Here is a 12,938-nt window from a genome sequence, read left to right on the forward strand (position 1 = left end):
TTCATGTGCGTCGTGTACTGAATCCCGTTTCATGATGACAAAGGTGTCGTCCACGTAGTGGTGAGTTAGTAGTTGTGCGCTACGCACAACCCCGCTCCCCAATGACGCACTGCTGATGTCACCTCGATTGATGATGAAACATTTGGAATCAAATTGCCCAGCTCAGCGAACAAGCCAATGACCACCATAGATCACTATGAGATGTGAGGCTGAACCCCCAATAGAAATTATTAGGATCGAAAAGCTGCCCACAAACTGTGCAGTTCAAACCTGAGCTTATCACTCATCTAACGTGATTTTGTAACGGTGGCCCACAGCAGAAATATATTGTTCACCAGTCATTTATCATCCTAGCTTCAGTTGGTGTCCAGTTATTTTTTGTTTTTGATCTCACTGAGGACGACAAATCCGTGGATAAGGCTCATATTCGTGTGATCACTGATACCCTAGAAAGTTTCAATTAGACCTCCAGCGCATGCATCCCGTCAAGTGAAAATAGGTGCTGTTGTTGTGACCTAACTTAGCACTCTCCGTCTCGGGTTCATTTGGTCCAATATACACGGCGTCAACCGCCTTCGACAGCAACAAAAAGCGCCGACCCTGTGAATTCCTTGCTGTAAGAGTAAACGAAGATGATGACACATTTTCACATTTTCTCCATTCAACAAACCACATTACGGAGACCTTCTTAAAGTTTACTGAAATAACTATGTAAAAGGTTCAACTGTGGCCACCCTGCGGCTAGTTGCACACAGTACTATTTATTGTTTTTAGAAGCCAGCAAAGATAAAGGTTTTCTGATGGAAAATCTTACTAAGTTATACATTCGATAAGGTTGCTTGACTCTCGCATTTTCTTGACCCTTGCATTTTCGCGAAAGAATTTCGTTTCCGATGGTGCTGCAGGGGCGACTGGAAATTCTCTGTTGCTGCCTGACTGCATGTCAAAGATGCTGATATCTACGGATCGTCCGGCTGGTGATTCTGGACAGGTTTTGCCACTTGTTATTGTGCCTCAATTACCGAATCAACTTTCCGCCTGTTGAAACTCGCATTTTGTATAACACACATTTCTAACAGGACCGGATGAACTATAAAACCCTATATAGCCTATTTTAGTTGTATACTCACACTGTCGTGGTTTTGGGACAGGAAAAATAGACTCTCAATCTACACTCAACTGTCACCCACGAGTCTGATGAAAAAAAGGATTTACGCTGTTTCCTGATCAATAATGTGGACACGAGATACGTTGATGGTCAATGGTTGGTCATTTTTGAATAATACAAATGTTTTAAAAGAGTATGACTCTTCTTTTTTTCTTCCCACTGCTTTTCTGCCCCAAATTTCCTTTTCCATAGTCTTCCTTTAAATAAGCAAGGCTGTGCTTGTCATCACATTTGATTTTATGTTGATCGTCAGTGGTCCCTGTATTATTCCACATACATGGTCTGTTTTTCGCCCAGGTATTCTTTTCCCGTAATGACAACGTCAACTGCAACGTGTCTAGTCTTTATTCCCTCCGAAATATCGATGGGCGGCATTATAACCAAAGTCATCGTCCTGAGTGATTTCAATATTCATAACCCCGTCCCAGGCCCTGGATCTTTACCTTAATACTAATGCCGTTTGTTATCCTCCAACTTCCATGTCCTACTAGGTCTCGATGATTAAAACTTCATTATACAGTTCAGTGTATACACATTTAACTTAACACACCATCCGGACTTGTTGCCTTGTAGCGTGCCACAAGGCGCAAATTTGTGCGCCTGTTCTTTTCATCAAATCCCCAGTAACGTTGTATCTCAGATTATCTATCCAACTTCTGCCAAGGACTGATTATTGAAATAAATAAAAATACCCTCCTATTTTGTACACCTGGTTGATTCTCTCCCCTTAAGTGACCTACTCATAGCTGCGCACCACAGTCCAGACGGACGTTGTGCACCAGCGCTAGAAAGACGCATCAAATTTTCTATTGAGGTCACTTACGCACGCTTCCCTTATTCTCACGGGTGCATCTATCTCAGCCCCTTATATATCATCATTCACATCCTAGTCAGACTCCTGTAGCCGTTTTAGCCGTTGCACTGCCCGCGGTAGGATCTTCAGAACACTACTCTCTTTGGAAATAAATAGGGCTGGATACGGGTTATGGTTTCATGAGTAACCTTGTAATGTAAGTCTCTGATGCCTCGACTACTAAGTTTCTACTTTTTTCACCATCTGCAACATCAATGTGGGTATTCCAAAGGGCTTTGGGCGCTGTTCTACCTTCTTGGTATCACATACGAGCGATTTCCAGTGTTTACCGGCATCGAATCATTTCCTGACGACGTAATTCACATTACTTGTCCCACCCTTCTCAGCCCTTGCAATCTCTTCAGGATATAGGATGCCTGTTATAAGTTAGCATCTCAGCAAGCTCAAATTCGCTGATCATGTTTTTCCAGAGGGGATAAACTCAACATTTTCACTCCTTCCATTTGTCTATCCAGCTATTTTCAAACTTTCATTTCTCACAAATTTAAATTGCGTCCCTAATTATTCCTACTCTACCACCTGTGAGATTTACTTCATGATTAAAGTGAACCGATTTTGGCTGGTGCTTCCAGGTTTCACGTTGATTTTTGCACCGGCAGACGGACGTACTCCATCAGAGCTTTATGTCATCCACAAAGTTCAAGATAACATCACCTTGAGAAGCGGCTTTTGTAACCGGAATCTGTCCACCTTGGTAAATTTTCACCTTTTGACGAAATTAAATAAACCCTTACTACCTACCTGCCACTTCACGACTGATCGATATCTCTCAAACACTCCTTCGTAACAACGAACTTAAGCATTTTTCTCCAGTTAGTAACTACTAATATAGTAGATTGTGCCTTTGCCGCAAAATTGCATTTTCACAACATGCGATCGTTCGCCTAGCCATTATTACCGATCCGCCATCCTTTGCAGTTGGGACAAAACAGTCACAGACTACTTTTCCCCACACAACTAAAGGTCCTCCTAGGATTTAAGTTAAGTTTACATGTTCAACTGGGAGTCAGTATGCTCGTCCATTTTTAGGTTTTCTACATCGTTAATGGAATTATAGTGACTAGGAGTCATTCTCTGCAATAAAATTTCTCAATAGAACCAAGTTGCTTCTCCTTCCTATGGATGATCTACGAAATGTGTCAATCAATGGGGCAAGTCGAATTTACCAATTATTCGCGCTTCTATGGACTCATCAATGGAGATCAGGTGATTGAGATCATTCTTCTCGTTAGCCGTCGATGGATGCATAACATACCCAGTAAATTGTTAATGAGCTGGATCACGTTCGAAGTAGTGACATCTGTCAATGAGAATCGTGGTGATCCTGGAAAGACTGGCAAACTTAGGGGAGGATCAGCCAACTGGATTACGAAATTGAATAAGCGTGTCACACAAGATGGTCGAGATATTCTACTGAAGTGGGGACACACAAACAATGAAGTAATTAGTTGACGGTGGGGAATGGAAGTTTCCAAGGTTTAAAGTGTTTCTCTATAATGTAGGAAGCACTGATTTTGCGCGCAAATTTATCACGGTCTGTACTGCCTTAGCGCAACCGTTTTATATTCCTGTTTTGGCTCGTTGAGGTTTGCTTGTTTGGTATCGTATTTCGTCAACAGGCACCTGCGTTTGATGACGACGATAGAAGATACCTTTGTGGCTGTGCTACAAAGTAGTTGTCATCTGAATGCCCAAGAAAGGACAACGTGGAGTGATTTCTATGTTATTCTCTGAGGTTCTCAAAGTATAGTCTAAGATAACACCAAGGCTTCTGCTTGCGTTAGCTATTTTGTTCGTCCTGAGCATAGTACTTTTATTTTGAAAGTAGCGAGAATTTTGGAAGTGTCGTTTATCAATTCCACCATCACGCTAACGCTGGTACATACCCATCAGTTAGATATCGTACAGAAAGGAAGATAGAACAGGTAGAATCAAACACACGAGTGAGAAATGTATATGAAATTATTGTCCATAAGGTGAAAAAGGCAAAATGACCGATTCTTCGAAGAGCTACTTTTCTTTGTGGTCGTACAAAACCGGAACCGAAAGTTTTGCTCTGCTGTTAAAGAGATATTTCGGTATTCGGTGAGCGCATTTCACAGAAACAGAAGATTTTTGCTGTAAAACGATGCCTTATGAGTTCACTGTCATGTTTCTTATATTTCCTACTGCCAACAGATGGAGTCCCGTACTCTATTACAATATGTACAAACCTTTGTTTATGCTGGTGCTCTAATTAGCCTTATCCGGCGATATTTAAGGTTCCGTGTTTTACTGACTCCAGAAGCCTCCCATCTTTGGAAAACTGGTCAACAGAACACTCTGTTTAGCTTGGGAGACTAATTTTCTTTCCAGTTGATTGATCAAACGCCAAACTGGTGTAAAAAGTAGAAAGAACAGTGGATGAGCCTTGGATCCTGGTGTTTGTTAAGCTGTCATCTTGCATATATTCGGAATGGTTTCTTTTAAGACCTGGTGGCTCTAAAGTGACCAAAGTTGCCAAGCCAGTTGTCGGGGATCAGATCGGAGTAACATTTAATCGGGAGGGGTGGTTTTTATGGACCAACGCCGGTTCACAAGGAAAGCTGGTAAAGAGTAATGTGAATACAACTTCTGCAACCCCACATCTAACCACAATCAGACGACTCAGTGTGGAATTGTTCAAACAGAGGGAACTATATAGGAGTCTTTTTTCCTGCTGTTCGCTCTTGATTTGCTTACTGACTGGCCGAAAGAGAGTGTATAGGGTTAGTTATAGTACGGATGGAAAAGCCAACCAAGTCACCAGTCAGCCAACTTGGTTTGAAACGTGAAACTCCAGTTGGATAAGCGTCGCGCAGAAATCTGTCTATAATTAGAGGTGAACTTTTGATATTGTGCAGAGCCCTGATGTTATTTGCTCAGCTGCTCAGCACCACCAAACTCAAACAGTGAGGTCGATATGCCCAAGCGTGAATTTAACCTAATTTTCCACGCTACAACACCGAGTTGGATTCTTTTGTTGTGGATGATTTCATTGCGTGCATTTGTGAACCATGCGTGTGTGGAGTGTTATTAAAACGTGCGACTGAAACCAGGCTTCTTTATAGGTTGTGGTTTAATTTAAACATATCAAAGGGACTTGAATAGTTAAATTGCGAGAATGAAGCTCGTGTAGCAAACCAATTAAATGCATCTAAAAATGGAAAAAAAATTATGTTTGAGTTTTTGATGCTGATGGGGCAGAAGAAGGCTTTTACAGGTAACCAAATGTTCCTCGTTTTCACGTAAAGCACGTTTCAGCGCATGGCAAATGATAAACTTGATGGGTTGACATTTGCAAATATATTACGATGACAACGATAATGAAGATTTTACTGTGCATTTATGTGGAAATTTTATTTGCAAACGGCAATCAAGCAGCAAACGCCGTAAGCTTTTTTCTGTATTGCTCAACATTTTACACTCGACAGGTGAACGACAACGGCAGAATGCCCACCTGTTTCTTTTCAAGGTGGGAAGTGAAGCGACGGATTTGTAATCCGATATTTGTAGGAATGCTGAGGAAGAAATAACTGCACACTATAAAAAGCACCGCTGACTTGAGTGTTTTTGCTTGACTGACCTCGTGAAATAACTTCAAATGGAAAGTATTGTCCTCAGTGTGTAGCCGTCAATGGTGCTGGCACCTATTTTTAACGGAGGTTTCTTTTAATCAGCTTCGATCATGCTGTGTGTAGCCAGCTGTGAACATTCAGTAAAGCTTAAAAGAGATTTGAACTCCTAAACTTCCGGTATTGTCTGATCTCATCTACGGGACAAAATCTTGAAAAACTCCCAACTGTCAACAAATTATAAGCAGCATTCGCACGACTTATGATACAGTAGTCCTTACACAGGAAGTTATTCAACATATGAATAGGCAATGTGAGCACCGTGATTGAAGGAACAGTGACGATATAGCTTTTCTGGATGCGATTTAGCCACAACATTGCTCAGTGTTCGAATATTGATCAGGAAGTTTTGAGTTAGGATCCTCCCAGAGATTTGCAATATGCGCATTGCCGATGATTCTCAATAAAGACGATAAAACCTCTGAGTGTCCTCGGCATTTCAACATAGACTGAGCTCACTTGCAGCAGAAATCTCAGCTTCAAATTCCAAAACGTACTCGTACCACCGAGAAATTCAGTCTTGTGGTTTTGGGTGTTGCGTGAATCCTCGGAGTGAATCAGGAGACCTGGAGAGCCTTCCAGTATGACTGCTTTTAATTTTGAGTACGAAGGGTCATGCGATCTTTGACGCATAAAGGGCTGTTTCAAGTACGTCCATTTCCCATCCACATTGAGCATCGCCAAAGCTGTTTTCGGGCTGACGTGCATTACAAAATAATAGCTTCTTGGTCGTACACAGAAAATAGGGCTATGCAACTTTTACAAGGAGAAAATCTGAACGTGACTACCCCTCAGGCTACCAGAATTCATTGGTTGGTATGACAGACTTTTTGGTTGTTGGTAAAACACTCCAAGAGTTACCCAGAATGCAGTTTAGTTTGTTCTTCTGTTGGTTGCTGGTTTATTTACGAAAGAGATATTTCACTCTGGTCCACCACAATTTTCTTGATGTGCCTCAGCTACAAACAGAGAAAACTGCATCACATCACGTAAATCAAATGTGCCAGTGATTTGCTTGTGGTTTCTCGTTAGATCCCCATTTTTCTTCAGCTGCTTTACTTACGTCATTCCTCAATTTTACCAAACGTCATATATTTGGGCTTCACGAAATTGTCTGGAAAAATAACTTCATGCTCCAGGTGATTGAGCAGAGTGATGTTAGTAGAAAAGCGATTAAGCCAAATGAGGAAGACAAATAAAAGCGATCAAGGGATCGCACCTCTTCACTGGAATCGATGCAGCCATGCAAAGTCGACGGGCTAAAAGTAAGTGATTATAACGTGTTTTCTTACAAGCTAGAACAGCAATAATTGATGAAACTATAAAGAATTTGGCAGTGATTTGAAGACTGTGAACCTGTTACCAACAGGCTTACTACCATACTGATTGTCATTATAATCGGGTTAGACTGGACCGTGAAATGCAAAAGTACGCTTCACTCTGACCGTCGATCAGCTACTGTCGTTGGCACAGTTAAACCCGTGCAACAGAGATTTGAATTTGACAAGCGCCACTAAAATACTTAGTTGTTTGCTGTCGCGACTTGGATGTGCTTGTGATGCAACGAAAGGAGTTAATGTTTTGGCCGGTGAGTTTGGATCGGTCCCGTCAAAATGCGTGTTGGCACGTCGTGTGCACAAGCTCAGGTAGTTTGCTAGTGGTACACCACTAAGACTAGCCTGTACGCAGTACATTCGGAATCCACTGATTACGCTGCACCAATATTCTGTGCTGCCGGATCAGTACCACACATAGTCATATACCCAAAGACAAAGCAGTCTCAAAACCTCGCCGTGTAAAGATGCGTGTGACGTACTCCCGTACAAGCTTGAGACCAGAAGCGTGAAACAGTAGTGTGTTGACTAGGTGAACAGAGAAATGCGCTAGTCATTACTTTTGTGAAGAACTACTGAATGCGGCGCTTCAATTGCAAATTTTTACCGGTGATCGAATAGTTAGCTGAGAGTTGTCAAACATGCTGTAGACGTTTGAGTAAGATCTTGGGGTAGTAAGTAAGTGATTTTTTCAAAGACATTCTACGATAGATGATATGAATCCAAATAAATCAACACACTGTGCACCGAATGATTTAATCTATATTGTTTTCGGTAGTACGTAAGTTTGGCCCCAGTAAGTTTAGGTTTGAACTTCCATCTACGGACCGAAAGTTTAATAACTCAAGATACATACAACATTAGCGAAACATGAAGTCCAAGTGACCAGTTCGAACTGAATAGTGCAGTCAAGTTCATTCGACATTGCCAATGCAGATATTACAACCAGAAGTGTCATAAACCCATGATGAATATTGTTCCACACTGATACCCTTGGACGGTGAAATTGTTAATAGCAACAGCACATCAACAAAACAAATGAGGCGAATAAAGCACGTGACTTCAGTGCGTTCAAGTTAGGAGTCTTCCCCATCACGTGTACTTTGACCAGATAGCACATGAAGGGCACACTTCAGAATGCAGTACTCATAAGGTTGTTGAAGTTCTTCGACAGCCCATGACCGGTTTCGCCCTACTTAGGGCTCACCAGGTAGGCTCAGCCCCCGAGTTTCCGTCAACCGTATGTTCTACTTGAAATCGAATTGCACGAAACTAGCGAAATACGCTCATTTGTAACTGAAACATGAGGCAGCCTGGTGCAGCGCATTCAGTTGCCTGGAAATATCAGAAATGATATATTCAGTTGGGTTCCAGGTGAGTCCCTCGCAAAACCAAATTTGCTTGCAAATGAGTGTATTTCGCTAATCACGTGCAATTTGGTTTCAAGTAGAACATAAGTTTGACGGAAACTCATGGACCATGCCTACCTGATGAGCCCCAAGAAGGGCTGAACCAGTCGTGGGCTGTCGAAGAATTTTAAGCAACCTTGCGAGTAGTGCGTTACGAATATACATGTATCACGATATCTAGAATATCGTAGCAACTGAAAAATGAAACGGCCTAGTGCAGCTTATTCAGTTGCCTTGAAACACCTTAAACGAAAGATTCCGCTGGTTTCCGGGTAAGCCTCTCGTAAAACCGAATTTGCTTGAGAATGAAGACAAACTTCCTTTTCAGAAAACCTCATAGAATTTTACTGGTTTGTCTGCTCTTAGGAGTCAGATATTTTGGTTGGACAATGAGGCCTTTTTAGACAGTTTTCTTGAAACAAGCCGGCTAGTCTGCTCAAAGTATATCAGCATGGCACCAGCGGTTCACATTCAGCCCAAATGTTTGGTACACAATGTTAAATCAACGTTGCAGCGTCTTTTAAACGCATTTAAAGAGCTTTGTAAATGTGTCCGAAAGTAACTAGATCTTTACCCCAAGCCGCATGTGTATATTTACAGGCCTCAACTTTCTATACACAGATGCCTTGTACAGACACCAACCCTCACGAGGCCAGAAAATCAAATATTATATCCAAAAATCTGTCACCGCGTCAGCCTTAATGAAAGCTTTGACTATTTACTGTTTTGTAGCTTGAATAACCCCGGGCAAGTGCGTCAAGCTATACGCTATGCGCTGTTAGAGACCAAATCTGTAATGTGAAATAATGTTAGTTTCGCTCACACTTTAATGTGACCATGTTGGTTCTCCAGACAAATGAACTGACACACCTCGCCAGTAATGGAGATTTTCGGAAGTCTATATCCCAATTTTTTATTTAGGAATCTCAGAAGCTTATAGGAAATTAACTTTCGATAAGTAAAGGTATCATGCAAAAGTCATTAGGGATTTCAAGCAACGGAGCTGCATTATTTTGTTGGTTGACAGTGTGCAGTTAATTTGGACAAAACAAAGGATTTGAATTGCCTCCCACAGTAAAGATAAGCCATTTTCATACGTAGTGTTTTCTTAAATGTACTAAACTCCGAACGTCCCTAGCCGATCACACAGAATCCTATGTACAGTATAGGAAATTATGCAATAATGGAAAAATAAATTCTGCTTGTATTTATTTATTCCGTCGTTGTTCAGCAGTTTCCGGACACCTCATTTCTCGAAGCCCTACACCAGAAGCATTTGCGGAGAGAAGTGTTCACAGCCGCCTGAACTGCTGAAGCGTGTCAAAGCAAACTCGGTGTTCACAATTCGGAGCTGCACTTACTGTCATTGTAGCTGAAGCTATCGTGGCTTTGACACTTACTGAAGATTTGTTTCACCTCGGCAAATGCCTGGCGTTAGCTGTTTTGTAATCGTATCCGCCATGAAAGGAGCTCGTCTGAGCACCACAGCCTAAGGTTGAGTGCAGATGCGAAAGGGAATATAAATTCAAATCAGCCTGAACTAGGAGAAAACGACAAAAGTGAGAAATAAGAGTTGTCATATAGTCAAATGGTACTTTAGTACAAACCGACTACGTGTTCATTTGACTTAGAGCTTTGTGCTTTTCCACTTTAATGGTGGACAGTGAATGCACAGCATTCTTCTACAAAGTCCATCAACGGACCCCTAACGTTTTCCACCAATGTACCATGCTTTACAACAGTTCCTATGCGTTCACTCAGCAGCGACCCTTTATCAACTTTCAAGCTCATTTGGAACCTGGTGAGTCGAATATTATACTGCCCAGTCTCTTATACGCGCTCAGTACTGTTTTATTTAAGCAAGACTGCAGCTGTAAACAGCTTAGTGCTGTTTGCTCCAAACTTCCAGTATACGAGTAGGCGAGGTCCGTCGGCATCTGGTAAGGTTCGCTTGGCTGTAAACAAATTCAGAGACAAGAGAACTTCGAGGGACTGCAGCTGTAAACAGCTTAGTGCTGTTTGCTCCAAACTTCCAGTATACGAGTAGGCGAGGTCCGTCGGCATCTGGCAAGGTTCGCTTGGCTGTAAACAAATTCAGAGACAAGAGAACTTCGAGGTCAAATCGCACAGAAGTAACCGACCGGTTGGTTTGTTTGTGTTCCAAAGGGTACGCATTATTAACAATTCCAACAAGTTTAAATGACGATGCGATACGTGTTCGAATGTGTTCAGATGGACCAAGGGAGTAATAGAGCAAGATCTCCAGGCATCAGCAGATCAACCTGGCGTTAAGTGGCAACTGAGATACTTGTGAGTAAGCGTTGATGAGTAACCGATAGACGGACGACCCAGAAAGAAAAATGAGCCACTCGGGTTCACTAGTACCATCGTTTGTTATACATTCTTTCAAACTTCGTGACTATTATGGTGAATACAAATGGTAAGGTCAGTTATTTCTATGAGTATATCAGTGACTTGCAACTCTACATAAGAATAGAGTCCACTTGGAACGTGGAAGAGTGGGGAAGAGTTAAAATTCCCGTCTACCCCAAACAGTGTTCCACATTGTGCATTGGTCTATACAAAAGCAGTGTACCCCAGTGCTTTCTTAAAATTTATACTTTAATAAAAGCTATGTGCATGGATTTCCACGGAAAAGTGGCTCGGTGATTAGGAATGGTATTGGACCCGATATCAAGACAAAGTGGGGAGTAAATGGATACAGATGTAATTTCACATAGTGAGAATACCTAAGGTCACTCGAACGATGCTAACGAACGTTAGGGTAGGGTCCCAGAAAAGAGGATGGCTAGAACATCTCCAGCTAGAAGGGACTCCAGAATGCATTTAAAAAAGTGAACGCAAAGTCGGCACCAAAGTTCGCGGGGAATACAGCAAGAAAATACTCACCACAATTGGTACACAGAAAAGGACAGTAAACAGACCACTAGAAAATGCAAAATAATATCAATCGAAGTTAAAAATTGCACCGGATGCAACTGCTGGCTCACCGTCAATTTCAGTCAGCCGCTGAGCTGCCGTACCGTGAGGTTTTTGGGGCGTTTCCTGTCAGGAAACGTCTATATTCGTGCATTCACATGTAATGAATTTATGGTCATTCATGAGAATGCAATGGTTGCTTTCCCCTTCTTGAATTGTTGAGGAAACCTTATTTATTCCGAAAATTATACACATAGTCCGGTCTTACAATGAAGCTTAGAGATCTTTTTCAAGTCACCCTCTGTCACCATTCTGAACGATTTTTAAGAAACAAATTTTCATCTGGTTAGGATCAAAATATCAATAAAACAGTGAAACTCCACCGAAAAAGTTTAAAAAAATTATTACGGGTCTGTGTGCATGTGGGAAGCACAAAACGATAAGAACCGTGAATTTAGAGTTTTGGTGTTTGGCGAGCAGATATGCCGCGGTTAAATAGGGGTGGTAGTCGGACTGAGCACGTTCCCGGACATAACATATTTACACATGAAACTCCTTGTTAGGAAATTACAATCAAGTAAAGTAGTGTTATGAAGTCAAAACCTAACGTAATCTACTAAGCATTCGGATAAAATGTTAGGCTGAACTCTAAAGCACCACTATTTTCCAAATAGATTTTCAAACCGGCCTATATACTTGATTGAAGAGGCTCAGGTACAATAAATTTGTGCCTCATGCAAGCACCAACATAAAACCAAATGAGTGCACAAATCTATATATGAACAATGTAGCATTCACGTAGTAAACGACTGAAGAAACTTCACAAAACAACACTTCCTGGACGAGTCCTAGGAAGAGTCAATTCGGCATCAAGCCGTCGAGAAGTTCCAATCAATCTAGCAAATACTGTTACACCGAGCGTTACAATCTGGAATATCTGTCCGAATAAAACGCAGGACAGCTTTTGTCTGGAAAATTTAGTTGGGGCATGGCATACGCAAGAGATTTATTACCGGTTCTGCCTAGTCTGTATTGAACATTAATTTGTTTTGCAAATGAGCGCAAAAATCTAACCAAATTGATTGCGTTTGATAAAAGTACGATGTCCCCAGAGAATCTGCATTGCCATCACCAAATTAGGTGCACGCAAGCAAATCGCGTGTCCAAACTCTTCCACCATCAAAAGCACAAATCGATGCAAACCCGAGTTGTCGTCTTACCGATCAACACTGCTGGCAACGTATGACACCTTCGTGAAATCCCATGAAAATTCGAGTGTGGCAAAAAGGCTGCACGGATGAAAAATGACGTTCTCTTAAATGCGCTTAATTAAGCGAATTACTTGTCTGAATATCCAGAATAAAGTGTATTCAATGAAATGGGAACTTTGGCCTCCGTTCCACCACAGTCATCTGGAATTTGCTGAACTCCAAGGACTACTCACTTGTTTTACGACGTAGAAAGATTAAACTCAAAATCATACATTGTTACGGAATGTCTCAATTGACCAAGATTACTCCACATCCCGATTGCATGGCTCTGCTTGTTAGTGACAAAAAG

The sequence above is a fragment of the Opisthorchis viverrini genome, assembly GCF_000715545.1.
Source record: "Opisthorchis viverrini unplaced genomic scaffold opera_v5_378, whole genome shotgun sequence".
NCBI classification, from domain to species: Eukaryota; Metazoa; Platyhelminthes; class Trematoda; order Opisthorchiida; family Opisthorchiidae; genus Opisthorchis; species Opisthorchis viverrini.